We start from the raw sequence: 9,603 nt of genomic DNA, 5'->3' as shown, positions 1-9,603 counted from the left end.
CGACTCTCTTTTCAAGCTCTACAATTGTGGCCAGGCATAGCCTATCGACCCAATTTTTCGGGCCAAAATTCACGTATTTTCATCATTTTCGGAGGAAAAAAGATCAGAAAACTGTGACTGAAAACAACCATAACTTTTGATCTAGAAATCGTTATTCGGCCTATAATATACCAAATCGAAGCTCTTTTCGAGCTCTACAATTGTGATGGAACGTAGCCCGGCAACCCAATTTTTTAGAGCCAAAATTCACTTATTTTCATCTGTTTCGGAGGGAAAAAATCAGAGAACTGTGATTGAAAACAGCCATAACTTTTGATCTAGAAATCGTTAATGGGCCTATAATATACTAAATTGATGTTCTTTTCAAGCTCTACAATTGTGGCCGGGTGTAGCCCACTAACCCAACTTTTCGGGCTAAAATTCACATATTTTCATCATTTTCGGAGGAAAATATATTGGAGAACTGTGACTGAAAACGGCCATAACTTTTGATCTAGAAATTGTTACAGGGCCTATAAGATACCAAATCGAAGCTCTTTTCCAACTCTACAATCGTGGTGATGCATAGCCTGCCAACCAAATTTTTTGGGCTAAAATTCACATATTTTCATCTGTTTTGGAGGATAAAAAATCAGAGAACTGTGACTGAAAACGGCCAAAACTTTTGATCTAGAAATTGTTAGTCGGCCTATAATATACGAAATCGAAGCTCTTTTTGAGCTCTACAATCTTAGAGGGGCGTAGCCTACCAACCCAATTTTGTGGGCCAAAATTCACTTGTTTTCATCCGTTTCGAGGGAAAAAAAAACGGAGAACTCTGATTGAAAAGAACTATAACTTTTGATCTAGAAATCGTTAATGGGCCTATAATGTACTAAATCATAGCTCTTTTAAAGCTCTACAATTATGGCCAAGCGTAGGCCACCAACCCAATTTTTCGGGCCAAAATTCACTTATATTCATCATTTTCGGTGGAAAAAAATCAGAGAACTGTGACTGAAAACGGCCATAACTTTTGATCTAGAAATCGTTACTGGGCCTATAATATACCAAATCGAAGCTCTTTTTGAGTTCTACAATTATGGCGGGGTGTAGCCCACCTACCCAATTTTTCAGGGCCAAAATTCACTTGTTTTCATCCGTTTCGGAGGAAAAAAATCGGAAGATTGTGACTAAAAACGGCCATAACTTTTGATCTAGAAATCGTTAATGGATCTATAATATACTAAATCGAAGCTCTTTAGAAGCACTACAATTTTGCCCGGGCATAGCCGGCCAACGCAATTTTTTGGGCCAAAATTCACTTATTTTCATCATTTTCGGTGAAAAAAAATAGGAGAACTGTGACTGAAAACGGCCATAACTTTTGATCTAGAAATCGTTACTGGGCCTATAATATAAGAAATCGAAGCTCTTTTTGAACTCTACAATTTTGGTGGGGATAGCCCGCTAACCCAGTTTTTCAGGGCCAAAATTCACTTGTTTTGCATCCGTTTCGGATGAAAAAAATCAGAGAATTGTGACTAAAAAGGGCCATAACTTTTGATCAAGAAATCATTAATGGGCCTATAATATACAAAATCGAAGCTCTTTTTGAGCTCTACAATTGAGGTGGGGCATAGCCCGCCAACCCAATTTTTTGGGCAAAAATTCCCTTATTTTCATCAATTTCAGAGGAAAAAAAATCGGAGAACTGTGACTGAAAACAACCATAACTTTTGATCTAGAAATCGTTACTGGGCCTATAATATCCCAAATCGAAGCAGTTTTTGAGCTCTACAATGGTGGCGGGACGTAGCCCGTCAAACCAATTTTTCAGGGCCAAAATTCATTTATTTTCATCCGTTTCGGAGGAAAAAAAAATGGAGAATTGTGACTGAAAACAGCCATAACTTTTGATCTAGAAATCGTTAATGGGCCTATAGTATACCAAATCGAAGCTCTTTTCAAGCTCTACAATTGTGGCCAGGCGTAGCCTTCCAACCCAACTTTTCGGGCCAAAATTCAGTTATTTTCATCACTTTCAGTGGAAAAAAAATCAGAGAACTGTGACTGAAAACGGCCATAACTTGTGATCTAGAAATTGTCCTGGGGCCTATAATATACCAAATCGAAGCTCTTTTTGAGCTCTATAATCGTGGTGGGAGGTAGCCCGCCAACCCAATTTTTCAGGGAAAAAATTCACTTGTCTTCATCCGTTTCGGAGAAAAAAAATCAGAGAATTGTGACTGAAAACGGCCACAACTTTTTACCTAGAAATCGTTAATGGGCCTATAATATACTAAATCGAAGCTCTTTCCAAGCTCTATAATTGTGGCCGGACGTCGCCAACCGACCCAATTTTTCAGGCCAAAATTCACTCGTTTTCATCATTTTCGGAGGAAAAAAAATCAGAAAACTGTGACTGAAAACGACCATAACTTTTGATATAGAAATCATTACTGGGCCTATAATATACCAAATCAAAGCAATTTTCGAGCTCTACAATCGTGGCGGGGCATAGCCCGCCAATTCAATTTTTCGGGCCAAAAGTCACTTATTTTCATCATTTTCAGAGGAAAAAAAATTTGGACAACTGTTAGTGAAAACAGCCATAACTTTTGATCTAGAAATCGCTAGTGAGCTTATAATATACCAAATCGAAGCTCTTTTTGAGCTTTACAATGGTGGCATTGCGTAGCTCACCAACCCAATCTTTCGGGCAAAAATTCACTGTTTTCATCAATTTCATAGGAAAAAAATCTGAGAACTGTGATTGAAAACGGCCACAACTTTTGATCTAGAAATCGTTACTAGGCCTATATTATACAAAATCGAAGCTCTTTTTGAGCTCTACAATCGTGGTGGGGCGTAGCCCGCCAACCCAATTTTTCGGGCAAAAATTCCCTTGTTTTCATCAATTTCAGAGGAAAAAAAATCGGAGAACTGTGACTGAAAACGGCCATAACTTTTGATCTACAAATCGTTACTGGGCCTATAATATACCAAATCGAAGCTCTTTTCGAGCTCCACAATGGTGGTGGGGCCTAGCCCACCAACCTAATTTTTCGGGCAAAATTTCACTTGTTTTCATCGATTTCAGAGGAACAAAATCAGAGAACTGTGACTGAAAACAGCCGTAACATTTGATCTAGAAATCGTTACTGGGCTTATAATATACCAAATCGAAGCTCTTTTTAAGCTGTACAATTGCGGGGCGTAGCCCACCAACCCAATTTTTTAGGGCCAAAATTCACTTGTTTTCATCCATTTTGGAGGAAAAAAATCAGAGAACTGTGACTGAAAACGGCCATAACTTTTGGTCTAGAAATCGTTAATGGGCCTATAATATACGAAATCAAAGATCTTTTGAAGCTCTACAATTGTGGCTAGGCATAGCCCGCTAACCCAACTTTTTGGGCCAAAATTAACTTATTTTCATAATTTTCGGAGGAAAAATAATCGGAGAACTGTGACTAAAAATGGCAATAACTTTTGATCTAAAAATCGTAACTGGGCCTATAATATACCAAATCGAAGTTCTCTTTGAGCTCTACAATGGTGGCATGGCGTAGCCCACCAACCCATTTTTCAGGGTGAAAATTCACTTGTTTTCATTCGTTTCCGAGGAAAAAAAATCAGAGAATTGTGACTGAAAATGGCCATAACTTTTGATCTAGAAATCGTTAATGGGCCTATAGTATACTAAATCGAAGCACTTTTCATGCTCTACAATTGTGGCCTGGCTAGCCCCCCAACCCATTTTTCGGGCAAAAATTCACTTATTTTCACCATTTTCAATGAAAAAAAAATCGGAGAACTGTGACTGGAAACGGCCATAACTTTTGATCTAGAAATCATTAATGGGCCTATAATATACTAAATCGAAGCACTTTTTGAGTCCTACAATGGTGGCGGGACGTAGCCCGCCAACTCAGTTTTTCAGTGCCGAAATTCACTTATTTTCATTCGTTTCGGAGGAAAAAAATTAGAGAATTGTGACTGAAAAGGGCGATAACTTTTGATCTAGAAATCGTTAATGGGCTTATAATATACTAAATCGAAGCTCTTTTCAAGCTCTACAATTGTGGCCCTGCGTAGCTTTCCAACCCAATTTTTCAGGCCAGAATTCACTTATTTTCATCATTTTCGATGGAAAAAAATCAGAGAACTAGGACTGAAAATGGCCATAACTTTTGTTCTAGAAATCATTACTGGGGCTATAACATACTTAATCGAAGCTCTTTCCGAGGTCTACAGTCGTGGCGGGGCGTAGCCCACCAACCCAATTTTTTTGGCTAGAATTCACTTGTTTTCATAATTTTCGGAGGAGAAAAAAACAGAGAACTGTGGGTGAAAATAGCCATAACTTTTTATCAAGAAATCATTGCTGGGCCTATAATATACCAAATCGAAGCTCTTTTCGAGCTCTACAATCTTGGCGGGGCGTAGCTTGCCAACGTAATTTTTTAGGGTAAAATTAACTTGTTTTCATTAGTTTCGGTGGAAAAAAATTTGTAGAACTATCACTGAAAATGGCTATAACTTTTGATGTAAAAATCGTTACTGGACCTATAATATTCCAAATCGAAGCTCTTTTAAAGCTCTAGAATCGTGGCGGGGCATGGCTCACCAACTCAATTTTTTGGGCATAATATCACTTATTTTCATCATTTTCAGAGGAGAAAAAATCAGGAAACAGTGACTGAAAACAGCCATAACTCTTGATCTAGAAATTGTTACTGGGCCTATAATATAGCAAATAGAAGCTCTTTTCGAGCTCTACAATCGTGGCGGTGCATAGCCTGCCAACTCAATTTTTCGGGCCAAAATTCACTTATTTTCATCATTTTTTAAGGAAAAAAAATCAGAGAACTGTGACTAAAAATAGCCATAATTTTTTATCAAGAAATCATTGCTGGGCCTATAATATACCAAATCGAAGCACTTTTCGAGCTCTACAATCTTGGTGGGGTGTAGCCTTTCAACCCAATTTTTCAGGGCTAAATTAACTTGTTTTCATTAGTTTCGGAGGAAAAATAATCACAGAACTATGACTGAAAACGGCCATAACTTTTGATCTAGAAATCGTTACTTGGCCTGTGATATACCAAATTAAAGTCCTTTTCGAGCTCTACAGCCGTGGCCTAGTGTAGCCCACCAACTCAATTTTTCGGACAAAAATTCACTTGTTTTCATCAGTTTCAGAGGAAAAAAATCGGATAACTGATACTGAAAACGGCCATACCTTTTGATCTAGAAATTGTTACTAGGCCCATAATATTCCAAATCAAAGCTATTTTTGACGTCTACAATCATGGCCGGGGATAACCCGCCAAATCAAGTTTTCGGGCTAAAATTCCCTTATTTTCATCAGCTTCGGAGGAAAAAAATTGGAGAACTGTGTCTGAACACGGCGATAACTTTTGATCTAGAAATCGTTACTGGGCTTGTTTTATATCATTTCAAAGTTTTTTTCGAGCTTTACAATCTTGACGGGGTGAGGCCCGCCAACCCAATTTTTTGGGTCAAAATTCACTTATTTTCATCATTTTCGGAGGAAAAAAAATCAGAGAACTGTGACTGAAAACGGCCATAACTTTTGATCTAGCAATTGTTACTGGTCCTATAATATACCAAATCGGAGCACTTTTCGAGCTCTACAATCGTGGTAGGGTGTAGCCCACCAACCCAATTTTTCAGGCCCAAAATTCACTTTTTTTCGTCCGTTTCAGAGGAAAAAAATCATCGAACTGTGACTGAAAACGGCCATAATTTCTGATCTAGATATCATTAATGGGCCTATAATATACCAAATCGAAGTCTTATCAAACTTTACAATTGTGATCAGGTGTAGGCTGCTAACCCAATTTCTCAGGCCAAAATTCACTTGCTTTCATCAGTTTCAGAGGGAAAAAAATCGTAGAACTGTGACTGAAAACAGCCATGACTTTTGATGTAGAAATTGCTATTAGGCCTATAATATACCAAATCGACGTTCTTTTTGAGCTGTACAATCGTGGTGGGCTTAGCCCAGTAACCCAATTTTTCTGGCCAAAATTCACTTGTTTTCATTAGTTTCGGAGGAGGAAAAATCGGAGAAGTGTGACTGAAAACGGCCATAACTTCTGATCAAGAAATCGTTACTGGGCCTATAATATACCAAATCGAAGCACTTTTCGAGCTCTACAATCGTGGTGGGGTGTAGCCCACCAACCTAATTTTTTGGGCCAAAATTCACTTGTTTTCATCCGTTTCGGAGGAAAAAATCGGAGACCTGTGATTGAAAACGGCAATAACTTTTAATCTAGAAATCGTTAATCGGCCTATAATATAGTAAATCGAAGCCCTTTTCAAGCTCTACAATTGTGTGGGGCGTAGCCCACCAACCCAATTTTTCTAGCCAAAATTCACTTATTTTCATCATTTCTGGAGAAAAAAAAAATCAGAAAACTATGAGTGAAAATGACCATAACTTTTCATCTAGAAATCGTTATTGGGCCTATAATATACCAATTCGAAGCTCCTTTCAAGCTATACAATCACGGCCTAGCGTACCCCACCAACCCAATTTTTTGGGTGAAAATTCACTTGTTTTCATCAGTTTCAGGGGAAAAAAATCAGAGAATTGTGACTGAAAATGACCATAACTTTTCATTAAGAAATCGTTGCTGGGCCTATAATATACCAAATCAAAGCTCTTTTCGAGCTCTAAAAACATGGCGGGGCATAGCCCGCCAACCCAATTTTTCAGGGCAAAATTAACTTGTTTTCATTAGTTTTAGAGGAAAACAAATCGGAGAACTATGACAAAAAACGGCCATAGCTTTTGATCTAGAAATCGTTACTTGGCGTATGCTATACCAAATTGAAGCTATTTTTGAGGTCTACAATCATGGGTGGGGAAAGCCCGTCAAATCAATTTTTCGGGCACAAATTCACATGTTTTTATCAGTTTCGGAGGAAAAAAATTGGAGAACTGTGTCTGAAAACAGTAATAACCTTTGATGTAGAAATAATTACTGGGCCTGTAATATATCATATCGAAACTTTTTTCGAGCTCTACAATCTTGATAGGGCATATCCCGGCAACCCAGGGTTTCGGGCCAAAATTCACTTCTTTTCATCAGTTTCGGAGGAAAAAAAATCAGAGAACTCTAACTGAAAACGGCCATAACTTTTGTTCTAGAAATCGTTACTGGGGCTATAATATACCAAATTGAAGGTCCTTTCGAGCTCTACAATTGTGGTGGGGGATAGCCCATCAGTTCAATTTTTTGGGCCAAAATTCACTTGTTTTCATCCGTTTCGGAGGGAAAAAATCGGAGAACTGTGACTAAAAATGGCCATAACTTTTGATCTAGAAATCGTGAATGGGCCTATAATATACTTAATCGAAGCCCTTTTCAAGCTCTACAAAGTGTGGCCGGGCGTAGCCCGCCAACCCAATTTTTTGGGCCAAAATTCACTTGTTTTCATTAGTTTCAGAGGGTAAAAAATCGTAGAACTATGACTGAAAACAACTATAACTTTTGATCTAGAAATCGTTATTGAGCCTATAATATACCAAATCGAAGCACTTTTCGAGTTGTACAATTGTGGTGGGGCGTAGCCCGCCAACCCAATTTTTCTTACCAAAATTCACTTGTTTTCATCGGTTTCAGAGGAGAAAAAATTAGAGATCTATGACTGAAAACGACCATAACTTTTGATCTAAAAATCGTTGCTGGGCCTATAATATACCAAATCGTAGCTCTTTCCAAGCTCTACAATCGTGTGGAGGGGGGGGGGGGGGGGCTAGTCCACCAACGCAATTTTTTGGGCAAAATTGACTTGTTTTCATTTGCTTCAGAGGAAAAAAATCGTTGCTGGGCTTATAATATACCAAATCGAAGCTCTTTTCGAGCTCTACAATCTTGGCGGGGCGTAACCTGCCAACCCTATTTTCCAGGCCAAAATTCACTTAATTTCATCATTTTTAGAGGAAAAAAATCGGAGAACTGTGACTGAAAACGGTCATAATTTTTTATCTAGAAATCGTTACTGGGCCTATAATTTACCAAATTGAAGCACTTTTCGCTGTCTACAATGGTGGCACGGCGTAGCCCGCCAACACAATTTTTTGGGCAAAAATTCACTTGTTTTCATCAATTTTGGAGGAAAAAAAATTAGAGAATTGTGATAGAAAACGACCGTAACTTTTGATCTAGAAATCGTTACTTGGCCTATGATATACCAGATCGAAGCTCTTTTTGAGCTCTACAATTGTGGCTAGGCGTAGGCCATCAACTATATTTTTTGGGGCAAAATTAACTTGTTTTCATTAGTTTCGGAGGATAAAAAATTAGAGAACTGTGACTGAAAACGGTCATAACTTTTGATCTAGAAATTGTTACTGGGCCTATAATATACCAAATCGAAGCTCTTTCTGAGTTCTACAATCTTGGCGGGGCGTAGCTCGCCAACCCAATTTTTTGGGCTGAAATTCACTTGTTTTTATCAGTTTCGGAGGAAAAAAATCAGAGAACTGTGAGTGAAAACGGCCATAACTTTTGATATAGAAATTGTTAATGGGCCTATAATATACTAAATCAAAGCCCTTTTCAAGCTCTTTTCGGACCAAAATTCACTTGTATTCATCATTTTTGGAGGAAAAAAATCGGAGAACTGTTTCTGAAAATGGCCATAAATTTTAATCTAGAAATCGTTACATGGCTTATGATATACCAAATCGAATCTCTTTTCGAGCTCTACAATCGTGGCTTGGTGTAGCCCACCAAGTGAATTTTTCGGGCCAAAATTCACTTGTTTTCATCAGTTTCGGAGGGAAAAAAATCAGAGAACTCTGACTGAAAATGACCATAACTTTTTATCTAGAAATCGTTATTGGGCCTATAATATACCAAATTGAAGCTCTTTTTGAGCTATACAATTGTGGCCGGGCGTAGCCCGTCAAGTCAATTTTTCATGGCAAAATTAACTTGTTTTGATTAGTTTCGGAGGATAAAAAATTGAAGAACTGTGACTGAAATCGGCCATAACTTTTGATCTAGATATCTTTACTGGGCCTATAATATACCACATAGAAGCTCTTTTTGAACTCTACAATCAACGAAGGGCGAAGCCCGTCAACTCAATTTTTCGGGGCAAAATTAACTTGTTTTGATTAGTTTCGGAGGAAAAAAATCGGCGAACTGTGACTGAAAATGGCCATAACGTTTGATCTAGAAATGGTTAGTGGGCCTATAATATACCGAATCGAAGCTCTTTTTGAGCTCTACAGTCATGGCCAGGCGTAGCCTGCCAACCCAATTTTTCGGGCTAAAATTCACTTTTTTTCATCAGTTTCAGAGGAAAAAAAATCAGAGAACTGTGACTGAAAACGACCATAAATTTTAATCTAGAAATCGTTACATGGCCTATAATATTCCAAATCGAAGCTCTTTTCAAGCTCTACAATCGTGGCGGGACATAGCCCGCCAACCCAATATTTTGGGCCAAAATTCACTTGTTTTCATCAGTTTCGCGGGAAAACAATCGGGGAACTGTGATTGAAAACGGACATAACTTTTGATATAGAAACTGTCACCGGGCCTATAATATACCAAATCGAAGCTCTCATCG

Source organism: Morus notabilis, unplaced genomic scaffold, assembly GCF_000414095.1.
Source record: "Morus notabilis unplaced genomic scaffold, ASM41409v2 Scaffold375, whole genome shotgun sequence".
Taxonomy (NCBI): Eukaryota; Viridiplantae; Streptophyta; class Magnoliopsida; order Rosales; family Moraceae; genus Morus; species Morus notabilis.
The sequence above is the reverse complement of the archived record's forward strand: the minus strand, read 5'-3'. Positions refer to the sequence as shown.